Source organism: Thunnus maccoyii, chromosome 16, assembly GCF_910596095.1.
Source record: "Thunnus maccoyii chromosome 16, fThuMac1.1, whole genome shotgun sequence".
Lineage (NCBI taxonomy): Eukaryota > Metazoa > Chordata > Actinopteri > Scombriformes > Scombridae > Thunnus > Thunnus maccoyii.
In genome coordinates, this window is record NC_056548.1 from 3,708,770 (window position 1) to 3,724,958 (window position 16,189).

Genomic DNA, 16,189 nt, shown 5'->3' on the forward strand with positions numbered 1-16,189 from the left:
GCAACCTGATTTTGTAAGAAAACAAAAGAGTTTGAACAACCCCTTGAAGAAATGGGAATAATCTGCTTGACAACCATGGTGTAATGAGTTAGAAGGCCTGAAGCCAGGCCACTGTCAGAGTTGAGTATCTACAAAAAAAATGTCCTCCAATTGGGGTATTAGCTGCTGACAGCTCAGTCCAGGCTGAAGTCCAGAAGAGGATCGACAGAAACTTGGATCAGCAGGTAAAGACCAGAGCACAGCGCCACCTCTTGCGGGCAAAGTCGTACAAATGGTTGTTTTTTTTACTTGTTGCTCCAGAGGATCAGCAATGACAAATACCAAACTCTCAGGTTTGAGTTGGCAGTCCACCAGCCTGTGAAAGGATAATCATTAGATCAAGACAGAATCCATAATAAAATACGAAAATGCATCTCCCACGCAGTGGATCATCTCTGTGCATTTAGGTTGTTGATGTTCCGGTCTGAGGCCACTAGTGAAGAAAGAATAATTGGTGGATGTAAAAAGCCAGTCGGAGACATCAAACTCCTGTTCTCTTGTCTGAAGGTTTAAACTTCATCAATTGGGTTTTAATTGCTTGAACAATCAAGAAATGTGATTATGCTGTTTTGGTAAACTCCTTGAGAAAGTTTGTCATGGTTTCACATCAGCAAACATCAAATTATTGTTGTCTGAATATCTAAAGAGAAAGAAAGCTGGTTCCCACGCAGCAGATTGCAAAACGGGGTTTATGTCATTGATGTTTGATATATTATGATGCAGATTTGTTAAGACAAGAAAGGCGAGTAATTAGTAGATAAATATATGAGGACTTGTCAGAACAATGACTGGATTACCTACAAAGAAGACATATTTCTCACGATAAGTAATACCTTTGCAATACAAATAGTAATATGTAATGCTTTTTTAAAACTTTTTTGGCTTGTGAGTTAGTTTTCATTCTATTGTTGCATCGTTTCATTTGACTAATTGTTAGAGGCCTGAAAAAGGTACTATTACATTTCTACTATACTTACACCATATTTTACAGTAAAAGTAGAATAAAATCAGAAATAAATCAATAAACCTTTTGGTTATTAAATGGTTATAAAATGGTATCATTCATAAAGTTATTTATCTAAAGACATGAATCAAATCAATAATGAATAAAAGCTGATAAAATGAATAATAATAAATATCAGACTTTAAGGCAGAATTCAATTTGGACTTTATGCAGATGTACAGATTTTAACTATGTACACAAGTCAAACACACAAAGAGGATGATTATTTCTTACCAAAAATGTATTTTAATTTCTGTTTAACTTTAAAACCATGTATTTATAATATATAAGTGATGTTAAAGGTAAAAGGTGTTTACACTTGTACATACTTTGACATACTCACTTTAAATCCTATTATTTCCTTTCTTCATAATAATTTTATTCTTATTTAACCTCTGTTTGAATTCATTTTTCTTTTTTTCATCTATGATTGCTTGTAAATCACTTCAGGACTGCTTTGAAAAGTGCTGTGTAAACAGACATTTTAATCATTATTTTTACAGTACTGTAGTAACACTGTTTATAGTAGCAATAATACAGGTAAAGGGAAGCGTGACTGTGATGATTCATTTGTTGACGTCTCAGTTTAGCAGCTTTCTAAAGATGATTGACAGATTTGGAGGGTCAGTGGAAATCAGCTCTGTCATGTTTCCAAGGTTACAGATCCAAACAAAACTAAGACTAATCCCCTCTCTGGGAAGTCTGTGATATGAGACGTGATTAGAAATGATGCGGCGTCTTGAACATGAGGTTTACTGTTTGTTGTACGAAAGTCACAACACCAAGGTAACATCATAGGCTAAAGTACACTTTACAGCTGATTTACACTCATGTTGACATATCGATGACCACTTTTGTGAAGAAAGATAAACTTACATTTCCTGATAAGTGTAAAGTAAATGGACAGAAGCCTTTTACATACAAGAAACAACCAAACTGACATCATCCTTTTTCATTACAAACGCTTGTTTGTCTTCTGGGTTTTGATTTTGCTTTTTGGCATTCGACTCTTAGATCACCGATGTTGGAGAACGCTTGAATGAACTAATGTGGAGTTCTCAAGACAACTGTGTGATGACTATCTTTGATTAAAAAAAAAAAAAAAAGAAGAAAGTATTTACTTTTGCGGGCAAGTTAAAGCAGATTCCTCTTAAATATCATCCTGTGTTTCTTTGCTTGCGTGTCAGTCTATGTTCACCTTCCGGAAGACGTGTGTGATGATCTGATGAGTTCTGTCTAGTCGGTGTTTGTGAGTCAGGTTCGGCGTCCAGCAAATAAGGTGAGTTCATGATTACTTTTCTCCAAGTGACACACACACACACACACACTCACAACACCCCTAACCCTAAGCCTAACCACACACATGTTTTCCTAGGTCACTTTTGGGGACATTACCCTAACCCTAACCCTAACCTTAACTTTAAACACTGACCCAAAAATTTGCTTTTTCCCAATTGGGGACACGGCTTTTGTCCCCCAATTGGAAAAGCCGTCCCCAATTAACTGGTCTTTAGTCTGAAATTTGTCCCTAAAAGTAGCCTATGACAGACAGACAGACACACACACACGCTACACCCCTAACCCTGAGCCTAACCACACACATGTGTTCCTAGGTCACTTTTGGGGACATTACCCTAACCCTAACCCTAACCATAATCACTACTTGCCTAACCCTAACCTTAAACACTGACCCAAAAATTAGCTTTTTCCCAATTAGGGACACGGCTTTTGTCCCCCAATTGGAAAAGCCGTCCCCAATTAACTAGTCTTTAGTCTGAAATTTGTCTCTAAAAGTAGCCTACGACAGACAGACAGACACACACACACGCAAAGAACAGCTGCTGCAGACCTCATGTCCAGCCACTGTCTTTAACAGCATGAATAATCAGGCATGGTATGTCTTCAATACACACAGACACACACAGTGTTGTGGTCTCTCTGCTTTGCATTTTTGAGATTCTCATACACACAAAGTGCCAAGAAAGTTTCACCTAAAACACTGATGAAAAGTAACACTTTCAGCTCAGTATCACTTTGAATTACATTCATTTTGAACAGTTCCACACCTCACAACCTACATCCTACATCCAATGTTCAGTATCAGTGCAGGAAGTTGAGTGTCCCTATGTGTAGCGAGTAACAGACGTGCAATTAATGTGCACCTTCTTCTTTCCCTAAACCTAAACAAGTGTTTTAGTCGCCTAAGCCATATCTTTACCAGAGATTATTTGCCATAACCACCATCTTTCCTCAACCTTTTAAAACAAAAGTTTTCCTTTTTATTATTCATCTCTTTCTGAGCAACCAACAACTGATAATTGCTTAACAGTCATCATGAATCTATCGTATCTGCTACTTTCCAAACAGACAATAAGTAAAGTCAGCATAGGTCTTCAGATGGTAAATTCACAGACTATTGATTACGTGTAATTCATTTAATGTTCTTCCAAAATGATATTAAAGTAGAAACATGTCATCTCTAGTGATGTCTTGGTTAGCTGTTTGCCAGCATATCAAGTATATTCAACATCACCCCACTTTATGTTAAACACAACTTTTTCTTGTTGAAACAACTTTAAGGATCCAATCTTTCATGCTGGGGACAGGTTCCTCTGTCCAATATTTTAATATCACTTTCTTGGTAAACAGGGACAGAATCAACAATACATCTTTCTCATCTATACTCATATCATTGGTTGTCTCAATATACACAATTTATCACGGAACCTTCGCCATACTGTACTACAGCTACCATGTGCAGGTGTACTATAGAAAGCGAGACTTTTGATAAATGTTGGTACTGAATGTGAAAGAAAAACAAAACCACTAAAAGTAATTGAGGGTGTTGCAGAATCAGTTCAATTCAATTCAAAATACTTTATTTGTTCTTCAAGGGAGCAATTTGATGCAAGCAAGTTTGCAAACAGAAATCATCCACATACATAAAAGACAATCTAAAAGTACAAATATGACCAACAATATCCAACACCACAAAGCACTGTTGGAGCCGTTTTTATTTATTTATTTAATTTTTTTTTAGCATAGTTTGGCTGTAGTTGATTGACTGAGAGTGGTATCAGCCAAGACATAGTGTACGTATGGTGCAGCGAGAGGTTAATTGAACCAAGTGCGACAAAGGAAAGTTTGTTGATTATCTTTATTACCGTTTTGTTGTTTTCATACTTTGAATTCATATGAATAATTTTCTTTAACGTACGTTTAGCACTTTGATTTGAACTTGACGTAAGGCCAAGCCATAAATACACATTTACGTAACATATTCAAACATCCATTCACCTCATCTGAACGAGAGGCCTACAAGCAATATCATCTTACAGTAAAAAGAAGAAGAAGAAGAAGAAGAAGAAGAAAATGTGTGTGTTGGAAGTCTATTGGCATCTGACCGGCTTTATTTGAAAGCATCGTAGAAAGCCAGGACAAGCACATATTATGTTAAAAGTGTCTATACACAAGATAAACTGACCATCTCTTGTACTGTAGCTGTACTTCAAATGTTGCTACTTAAGTACAATTTTGAGGTACTTGTATTTTATGTTGTTGTTTATAATGAGAGTACAGTTTTTAGTTTTTTATTGCATTTCTTTATCTTTTGTGATTTATGTGACATTGCTGCTGTAATATCTATGCAATAATTAAGTATGACACTGTTCTGCATAATAAGGACGTTTGATACTTACCATTATTCTTACTCAAGTACAATTTTGGACTGTTAATTGTAATGGAGAACTGTTACGTTGTGGTAACACTACTTTAACTTCACTAAGTAAAACAAGCATTACATAAAAGAAACTGCAGCAACATCAGAGAACTGATCTCCTCCCCACCTTGTATTTATGTGCCTTTTTTAACCAGAACTTGACAGACACATGAACCCACTGACAAATGCCGTGCTTCCGAGGTTCACCACTGTAAGAACGTAGGGGGGGAATGTAAGTGGAGCTGAAAAATCATCCCAGAAAGCTCAGGGGTCAAAGTGCAACGCATTAAATGACGTAAAAAGAGAAAGGCAGATGATGAGTCTCGACGGTAAACGCTCCGCGTCCAGCTGTTACGGCACTCGACATCAGAGGAGGTATGCGGCCATCGCGGCTTGTAATGTTTTCACTCCTCACCACATGGATCTGGTAGCTATTTCCTGTCTGACAGGATTCACACATGGGACAATAAAATAATGAGTTTGAGTCTGTGTGTGAGTGAGATCAGAGCTGTCTCTCTTGCTCAGGCTGGACTCACAAGGTTTGTACTTACAACCAAACCCAAGATAAAACCGACATTTATCAGGAATGAGTGTTGATCTTATCACATTTTAGCGTCTATAACTGTTGTTATGGATGTTTAAGTGAAACACGTTGTTCACAAATCAGGCCCCTGGTTTTTCATTTTGAAATGACAAAAAATTGACACATGTACAGTATAAGGTTTAAAGGACATCTCATTGGCCCATCCGCCAATTAATCCAACAATTTAATACAGAGCAGATTATCATGAAATCTACTAACCAGACAAATTCTACATTTGGTGAAGAAATTCATGATTCCCAGAGGATGAATCATTATTTTTTGTGACTGTTACCTTTCTCCTAACACTGCTTTTAGGCATTTTTTGTGCTTTTTTCTGATAAAAATATAAACATTTAATAGACAAATAGGCCAAGAAATTTACAGGGAATATTCATGCTTGCCAGCAGATGAGCCCTTTTGATTTTACTGACCTCCGTGACCTTTCCTCCAGCACCACTCTGAGGACAAACGTTGCATAACAAAGGATAAGGATGTAAATATGATATATTGTTCTTATTTTCACTAAATCCATGAATCTGATGCCAAAGAGCACTGTTGTTGCCTAAAAATTACTTAAAAACATGTCAATGAGCCACACCTCTGCGTTCCTTCATCACTATCAACACACACACTGTAGTTTATTTTGACTCAGTTCCACACACACCGTCCTGCTGCCAGAAATACTCACTACAGCATTAAATGTGGATTAATCCGCCACTGAAAATAGTCCCCAACAAATAGCAATATTTCCTCCTGTTTAAGTAACATTTACTAGAAACTACAGTGACCAGCTGATGTGGACGTTACAGACTCTTAAAAATATGAAATTATGTACAGTATTTGTTATCTGTTTTTAAAGATTTACATTTCAGTAGAAACCAGTGGGCTTGGGGTCAAGATCAATACACAGGGCATGGAAGTCAGAAAGTATTACGAAACAGACTAACACATTGTTGGTTTTAGTCTTTTCGTGGGACTTGTTGACAATAAGAGAGATTTTGAGTATTTATGAGGTTTTAGAAGTTAATATTTTAGAAGTTTCGTTAATATTGTAGGGTGTAATGACTTTTATTATAGATTATTGTCCTGACTCGAGGAACAGGACACCAACAGCAATGCTAAGGTTTGTTCATTTTTAGCTTTTAGCCCTTTTATGATTTTCCAGAGTCATTCTGTGCACCTGGCACACATTTGGAGACACGTGAGATTATTGAAGAATCCGGAAGCATAAACTGTAAAAGTAGGTGTGTTGCCAATGACCCACGCAGAACGCTCCTCACTATAACGAACCGATAATGTGATTATCTAGTAAGAGAGTTTGATAATTCTCATCTGTAATGTGCAGTTTCAAGTATGCACTACAGCCTCGCACACCACCACCAACATGACAACCACACCGCTTTTAAAACATTACAGTCATGAGTTTGCCATTTGCCATCCAAATACTAACATTTTTGGAGGATTCGGTCATCCGCATCTTTGAAGTATTTGACTGATGAATTCCTGAAAATGGATGAGGCTTTGAAATAAAAGCCTTCATTTTTCCTCCTCGTGAGTGGATCCAGCCTTTCTCTGTTGTAGACTTTTCTCAGAGAGGATGAGCAAGCCGACCTGCCAGTGATCACTGCTGATACAGCATGTGTGCGTGAATGAGAAGCAGGTGTGCGTTGGCAGGTTTTTTTTTGCCGTGTGTCTGCAGCCTGGTAGAGGTGCTGCAGACGACCTCCTGTCCGGCTGAATCTGGAAGGTGACAGTCTGGAAACCTGAGCTGTACCTGAACAATGTGCTCGTATCAGATTGTGCACAACAGGTTTTCTTGGTTGCCATAGATGTCACTGAATGTAGGGCATTATTAAGTTGCTAATCACCCACAATATTGACGACAATCTTTTGGACCAAGTGGAGACAGCTGCTTACATTGGTTTATTAAACCAGCGTTTACTGTGTTACGTGCTCTGATTTCAAAGCCCTGTAGTGTGGCCTTTGTGTTTGTTTAGTTAAATAAGACAAGTTAAAGACTAAATTCAGCAACACCTCCTCAATACTGACGTGATCTAGGGATGTGCAGAGATTCCAGTATTTGTATTTGTATCTGTATTTGTTGAGGCAGCAAAATTATTTGTATCTGTATTTGTATTCGAATAAAGGTGGAAAGAGGCTTAAAAATCCTGTTTTTGTTTTTATGACACTTTTAATTTTAGAAAATTAAAGTGTTACAATAAGTGTTCATGAATAAACTACCTTAGGAGGTCCCCACATCGGGTCTCGAACTGGAGTCTCCCAGATCATAGACGACTGTGCTCATTGCAGACAGACCTCTACCTATTTATACACCCATAACACAGAGACAGCACACAAAGTAATGTGTAGGGAGGAACTTCAAAGGCAATTATTGCTTTGCACTTTTCATTTATTGCCTATTTTTTACAACCTAACTTTGTGGAAAGGAGAAGGGGAACAACAGGTTATGGAGAGTCCCTTGAGAGCACTTTGCTTGTATCAGTAGCTCAGCTTTACCTCTGGCGAATACCCCCAACAAATAATTTTTTAAATATTTATATGAAACAAATATTCGTATAAAACCCCACTATTTGTGCTTTGCCGAATAATGTATTTGTATTCGGGCACACCCCTAACGTGATCATGTTTGGCACCTTTCAGTGAGTGTCGAAGGTTTGAACATATGTGCATTTAAAGCATGTTGTCACCCGCTGAATTCTCATTTTTTAACATTATGTTACGGCATTCCTCTTAATATGAATTGAATTGCAGAGGAGGTGAACTGGTGAGGGTCTACTAAAGTTAAAAATTAGGATGTGTCTCCAGTAACTACAAATTTGAGCACATGACTCTAACTAAGGCACAGAGAGGCCTGGCTAGCTTATATTATAGCTATTATGTTAAAGGTTAAGGCTGCTATTTTATATAATTTTCCTTTTATCAGCAAATCTCATGTGTAGAGCCAAGCCAACAATGAACTGATCTACTAACAAGTATTGTGTGTGTGTCCAAAGCCTGATATATCTTATTCCTCTGTGTCGTAGACCTCCATTGTTGTCCACAAACTATTAAAAACACATCAATGAGTCACACCGCTGCACTGGGTGACAATGTTCCTTCATCCCTGAAGACAGTGGTTACCGTAGTTTGTTTTGAAATGGCTCTAAAGACTAATAAGAGCGATTAGATAGTAACCCCTCAGGAGAGAGATTAGTGCGGTGGATGTCACTGAGCATGCACGGGAACGTGGCTCTATTTACAGAGCTTTGCTAGCTTGTTGTGCTACGTATCACCTCTTGACCTTGTACGACATTGTGAATTTTTAAAGAACCCCTCCAGACGTGTTTTAAGACATATAAAAATACTCTGCTTTGAGTAATAATTTGTGTCTGATGGGTTTTCCACAAAAATGTTGTGTTGTCCTGTACATAATGGAAATTATTTGGTAACCCTTCCTTTAATGGTCCCCTAATTACTAAGTATTTACCCAGTAAATATATGGTGAATTATAGTATATTATTGGGTAATTATTGGGTGAAAAGTAAGTAAATACAGAGAAACTGCAGCTGAAATACTATGAAAAACCTCCACTGTTACCCATTAACTCAACTAAGTGTAGTTGTGACCAGTTTAGGTTGGTAAAAACTCAGATATAATAATGTACTTCCAGGAAAGTTTCGATTCGTAGAAACATTTCATCTGTTACGTATCAGTTCAAGTTACAATTGTAGTTATCCAAGGTTTATGTTGGTTTATGTTGGTTTATGTTGGTAGAAATTAAGATAATACTTTCTTATAGAGTTATTGCTCCCATTTATAAAGAGTTTCTTGATTTACCTGATACTTACCTGTTAACAACCTCTGCAGGAAGTTTTCCTCTAGTGTGAAGGTACATATTCTTAAAAACTGGGCACGTTCTTGCAGATGTTTTTACAGTTTAGTCGGTAAGTGAGCTGAAACTGCACTGTAAAAGGAAGCCTGGTTTGTTATCCTTTGTATCCTGTTAACAGGAACCTGTACCATATATGTTCCACGTTATTATGTAAAACATGACAGACTGACTGACTGAGTGATGAAGTTATACATCACTCACCTCAGCCAACATGTTGCCACTTCCTGTATCTGTCATTTCAAATTAAAAGCCCTTTAGCGTTTCATACATGGTCCAGCCATACACTATGTTTTGACATAGTCTTGTTTTATATGCAGCTGTATACAACACTTCACCCCAAGACAAATATATCTTATCTTATCTCATCTTATCTTACTTTCTCCCCCTTTATTGACAAATCCAGGCTCTTAATTTCATAAGTTGAACTGCTGCATTACAAGATGTCTCCTACTTCACTGTGAAGTCCATTCTGCTTTCTTCAGTGTTTTTGTGTACTGGAGGCTTCAAGTTTCCACATCACATGCGTGTAAGTTGCATACTGGACCACGATTGGCTCTAAACTAGTTGTGATGTCACAAATCACGTGTTAAGCTGAAATTTAAGGTGAGTGCAGAGAAACTTTCCTCCGTCAGCAGATGAATGTGTAAACAAACATGCATCATTCTGCAGAGTGAAGCTCAAACATCCAACAGAACGAACAAGAAGGAAAACACATTTTTAAGCTGAGGGGGGGGCTTTAATTTTTTTAATGCAACAAATGAATGTTAATGTTACTTAACAAAGTTATACTAAATAACACATTCGGCTTTGGAAACAGTCGGTGACAAAAAGATGCAACGTTCAGGCCAAATTTCCCATCTGCATACTTCTGCAGTGAGCGTTTCCTTCTCATGTTACGAGCTCTACATGTCGATCATGGTGTTAAAATGAGAGTTATGTTTCACTGAGGTGAGAAGAGTTTGAAGCAGCTTGGAGACACCGGAGTAATAACTGGGATCTGTGGAGTGAGAGACACACTGTCTCTCTGTCTGTCTGTCTGTCTGTCTGTTTTCCAGCATGTCAGTTATTCAGATCCATCTCCTGGCACTCTGCTGGAATCCCTCAAGAAGCATCTGGGTCTCAAACTCTCTCCTCTCTCTCTCTCTCTCTCTCTTTGGTTAAAAGCAAACTCGAAGCTTTGAAGCGCGGGCCAACGTACCGACCTGCCTGCACTGGCCAGGGTGAGGTGTAGGGTGGCTGCAGGGGGGGTGGGGGATCACAGAGGAAGTACAAAAATATGTCCTGATTTACATACACTTACATTTTTTTTTTCTCTCTCTCTCTCTCTTTTTGCCCTCGTACTGTAACACAGACTTAAAACTCTTCAGCACTGTGAAAACTGGGATGTTCAGGTTCCACATGTTTCCATGTTGAAGCAGTGAGCTGATGATATATGTCACATGGATCCATTTACTGGAGGCATTAAAATTCCACTGCAGTTAGAAGATGCATCGGAGTTATTTATGTGCAGAAGCGGCACTGAAGCGCGTTGAAACACAGATGTAAATACACAGAAAGATCTGAATCTGAATGTTCCACCCGCCTTCACACACACACACAGACAGACAGTTCATCAAAAGAAATCTTTGATACCGTGTACATGGCTGCATTAACCTCCTATGAGGCTCCAGGGCAAAAGTTTGTCATTGGATCCCTGTTGACTCCTACAATACATGGTAATACTCCAGAATCAATTAGCTGATTAACAGATAATTAAGCGTGTGTGTCATTTTTAATGCAAAAATGCCAAAAAAAAAATCACTAGTAGCAGCTTCTCAAATGAGAATATTTGCCATTTACCAACATCTTTGGGTTTTTGACCATTGGTCAGACAAAACAAGTAATTTGAATATGCTAGCTTGGGCTTCAATCAATTGATTATTAAAGTAAATCATTGTCAGACCTATTGATAATGAAAATAACAGTTGGTTGCAGCCTTACATTAACCATATGATGGAATAATACTATTTGTCCCTCAGTTTTATGTGTGTAATTTGATAAAACACAACTTTACAACACATGAACTTAATATTAACTGAAACAATTAAAGTATTAAAGCTAGATTTCGACACACGAGTCCCTCTTCAAGTCCAGAACCACAAGATGAAGGGTGGAGGACTTGTCATAGTTCTGTACTTCAGTGCTGCAAATTTCTAATAAATTAGTCAAATTATGTTGATCCAAATGATATAAAACAGGGCTTTGGGGGCTATTTTTGGCTGCAAAGAGGGATGGATGTGATTTCAGTTTGACTTTTCAGTTTTCAATTATGGTTGATTTTGGTGACACCCCTGGTTACCGTGGTAACAGCAAGTGCTGCTTAATACTTCCAGCAAACACTCATGTAGTGAAGAGCAGCTGTTTACAGTGCAGCCAAACATACCCACTTTGTTTTGACAAAAAAAGTCAGCTGATAATAAAACGCAGACGATAAACTCTGTCTTGTTTTGCGTTAATCATGTTCAGCGCTAACTGTAGTGACAAACACATTGCGTTTCCTGTGGCTGTCTCATAATGAAAAACACCCCATATTTTGCTATTTTAACACTTTTAGGGAGAAGAAACAGCAGCAGGATGTTCGCTTTACGTTATTTAGCATGATTTCACTTGAAAACTCCTGTGCGTTGGGTAGAAACTACCCTTCCACTTTCACTACAACTTTTGGCAAGACATGCTAATCATATTATTAGATTATTAGATCATTCATTTACAGTCAGAATATCAATATATGCAGATGCAAATAAATAGAATGAACAGATCCTGCCAGTAGAAATCATCATGTGCGTTCAGCGTCCGAGCAGGAATCATCTGTACACGTACAGAATGCAGGTTTTTATTAATGTGCAGCAACAGTTCAGAGGAAAGGATGTCTCTGTTCTCTAAAATCATGTATCTTCTTTCCCTCTCATCTTTCTTCTTCTCCTTGCATCTCTCCTTGTGAGGGAAATGTGGATGCAGTTAAGGGGATTGTTACAGTATGTACCCTTTGATGTGTCAAAAACAGCGGAGTTCCCCTTTAATAGGAAGTTATTACATTAACACATCATCATTAGAAGACAGTCATTTCTCCCCCCTGTCCAGTCTGAGCTGAGGGTGGTCACGTGGTTTGTGGTTTGTCTGTGTCACGGAGCTGAAGTCTATCTTGAGATCTGACCTGGAAACTCAGAGGTGAAGTGGCCCATTAACCTCTGTCTGGATCTGTAGGCCTCATAACAGGAGCCACTTAGCATTGTTGCTGTCGTCTCTGAAGGGCAGCTAACCTCCCTTTCAAGACAAGTCAGTCATCCATCCGGGACCGGCGAGCAGAGGACAACAAACCTCCCTGCGAGGTGTTCAGTTCAAAGGCTTCTTCTAAGTGGAGACGTCAGCAGAAAAGGTCCTCGACCACCTCCTCAAAGTCCGCTGAGGTCTTTGGTTTCACTCGCAGGAAAAACACAGGTCCGCTCTTGTTGTCGGACATCAAAGCCAAGGTCCTGGAAGGAGAAGATTTATATGCTGGTCGTGTTCCCCTGTCAGGTTGATCCATGTTTATACACGGCTTTTTCTCTACTTTGACAGCTGCTGTGGTCAGAGTTATAGATTATACAATAGCTTGGCAAACCCACTGTAGAAGAAAGCATGGCACAGCCAATCCAAGAGTAAAATTCAACAAATAGCTGAACCCCACCTCGTTGTTAATAATGCCATGTTGGTACCAAAAATCCAGTGAATCAGCAATTACACACGACTCTTGATTAAACAAACTCAATGCTTGTACCTTTCCTCGGGTGAAGATTGTACAGCCAGTCTGGCAAACTCAACCACAGAAATGATGTGTTCATACCAAAGTTGAATAAATCACAGAGCATTCATGGCTGATCACAGATGACACCACATTCATACCAGAGCGTCTGTGAATCATCAAGAACAAATCACTAAAGATTTCATCACTAGTAATGATTCGTAACAACTTCGCCATGGCTCATGGTTAATCACAAAGTGGTGCAGCAATAGTGATCATCCTCACATTTTTATATCCTGTAGATTAGTCTAAATCAATGATTAATAACTGTGGTATTAATCAACCTGAGCCAGCTGTAAACATGAGTCTGCTTTGTGCACATGGACATTATGCAAAATTATTTTTTTTAGCCATGCTGGTGGTGTGACTCTAGTAGTCCAGATTGAAATATCTCATGAAATTTTGCTATGCTTCCCAGAAGATGAATCCTACATTTGTAATCCCTCCAGCGCCACCATGAGGCTGACGTTTGTGACCAAATACCTGCAAAACTACTGACATTCCCATCAGTCTCAGCTGTAGTGTTCCAGTGTTCACTGGTAATTAGAAAATGCATGCTAACATGCTAAACTACCATGGTAAATGTGGTAAACATTATAGCTACCTGCTAAAGAGCAGCGTTTTAAAGGGGAACTCCACAGATTTTACACATGGCGCTGAAGACTACAAGTTTGAAAATGAAAAAAAATCAGGAGGTGTGGAGATAGAAAGAAGCGAGGTCACCAAACCTCTGCAGCCTGCTCCTCATCTCTGCTAGCAGCTAGCAACTCCATGCTACATTAGCCGCCGACAAATTTTACCCAGGAACAAGCTAACATGTAAAAGTCAAAGTGTGCCACGACCATGAAGAATCATTGCAGCAGTGGTCCAGTATGTTTTCCTATGTGTCTTGGCTTCATGTTAGTTCAGCATAGATACACATGCTAGCTTGCCTCTGGTCTGCTGGTTTACATCTGCACGTTCCTCTCCCGCTTCAAATGTCTCTGTACCTGATCAAAAGATACAGAGACGTCTAACTAAAGCAGAAATTGTTTTTGCTTTATTCACATCTGAATCTCTCACAATATCAAAACTATAAATATGGTGGATTTCAAATAGAGGGCATTCTTACTTAGCATTTTTAACCTCCTCAAATTTAATTTTAGAAGCATTTTATAAACTTTTAAAGTTGTTATGCTGCATACGTTTTAACTTCCTGACCCTGTACTGCACTGTATAGTACATTTTGTAGTACTACACTGTAAGTACAGTTGTACTTGTAAATGGGCAGATTGCTCTGTGTGTTTGTGACAGATGGACACCAGAGGAATACAGACGGGCGTCTCACATGTTAATCATCAGAAACCTCATGTTTATCATAACCCTCAGTGTTTGTGTGTGTGTGTTGAATGTGTGTAGAAAAGTCTCAAACATGCATGAATATGGATTTGGCTCTCATTACTCCGTCTCAAGGCTCGAGTCCAACAAACCTAGATATAGATATACATATAGACATGTGCTGGTGAGGCAAGGCTTGGGCAAAAATCACCCCACGTCTGTTGAGTAACTTTATCCTGCTGGTGGTGTTTGTCTATATCTGCTATCTCATGTCCTGCAGTTTAAAAAGGTGAAGTGAAGCCCCCGCTGTCTCTGCAGAATCAGAACTTTGTAAGAACAGCAGAAATTTTGGGATTGATAGGCGTGAATCTGCGAAATTCAGCACACAACGTTCAAAGGATTTCATCAGCCCAAGGGTCGCAAAAAACTTCACTTCAAGCAGGAGCACATTAAAAACAATCAAAATTGCAGTTAACAGTGTGTCTTCTGACAGCGGCAATGACATGCAAACTCTTTGGTCTTTCTCTTTCACTTCAGTGAAACAGGCAAACCTCAACATGTTTGATTTAAAATGTCAATTCAGCTCTTCAGCACAAAATCCTCAGGGTAGCAGAAGAGGTTTCTAACGATTAGCTACGGCCATGGTCCATTATTCTTTGATCATATTGTACTGTGGCACTTCAACTAGTGCCTGTGGTGTGTTGATTGACAGGTAGCATAAAGCGGTATGAGTGAAATGTGCCCTGGGAGGCGAGTGCAGAGATATACAGTCCAAAAACAATGCTTTCCTTCACTGAGGAAGGGATTTAACAAAAGAAAGAAGGAGACAGATGTAATGCTGGCACAAACCAAATCTAGCAGTTTTTTTTGAGGAGGGAGGTAAAAGGTTGGAGTCTGATTGAAATGCGAGGAAGGCAGGACGAGAGAACGTGGAGAGGAGGGACAGAACACGTTAGACGAATCAGGGGGAAATGTGCCCTGAAGCTGAGTGTGCAGGAATACACAGATCAGTGTGAGGTTTCACTTCAGGGGGGTTTGGATCTGATGAATGTCAGAGATGAAGAAAGAGCTTTGATGGGGGGAAAAGAGGAGGAGACAAGCAGAGAAGTTGTGTTAAAGGTTATTATGTGTGTCTTTGTCAAACAACTCAAGTAATTCATCTCAGAGATTCAGTTTACAGTATCAACCGGTATATCATAAAGGCTTAGAGGAATACAGTCTGATATATATATGTCATACATTGTTTGTTTGTTTTCTTCAGCACTCTTAGCCTGTCTTAGCCTCAGGTTTTACAAACAATGCCTTTTGCTTTAGAGCGTTTTTTATTGGGCGCCTCAGGTCATAATGTGTTAAGTAGTATTTCCTTTTTTTCTATCCAGTTGTCATTTGTAAATGTAGGCATTTAAAGTGCTGAGAATAGACGAAACAACAATAGAAAAAAATACTACATTCCTTGAAATTTATAGCATTTTTGGGGCTTAAAAAATATCAAAATTTTACAGCATTACAGGATAAACTAGCTACATCTTAAGTATCAGTGTTGGTATATTCTATCAACAATAACGTCCCTTTCACTGTATGACTGATCTCATATTTCTTTTACTGTGTATCTCTGTATAAACTGAAATAACACATTCTTTAAGCTATAAAAATGCTTTTCGCACCAATGTCATCACGATAATTTACTGCACTTTCATTGCCAAAGGCCAGTGAAAGTGATGGGAGAAAGGAGGAGACAGAGAGAGCAGAGGGAGAAATACACATTAGCTAAAACCCCAAACAGGAACAAAATGTACCTGCAGACCTGTCGGCTGAGG

The 16,189-nt window shown here is 38.8% G+C and overlaps 1 long non-coding RNA gene across 1 annotated transcript in view; it reads left to right on the top strand.

Annotated features, from left to right (window-relative positions):
• Positions 1–1,457: 1,457 nt before the first annotated feature.
• LOC121914044 overlaps positions 1,458–16,189 on the top strand; it is a 42,657-nt gene continuing 27,925 nt past the window's right edge. Inside the window, exon 1 of the long non-coding RNA XR_006100445.1 lies at positions 1,458–2,321. This is a non-coding gene — a long non-coding RNA (uncharacterized LOC121914044). The remainder of the gene's footprint in view (positions 2,322–16,189) is intronic.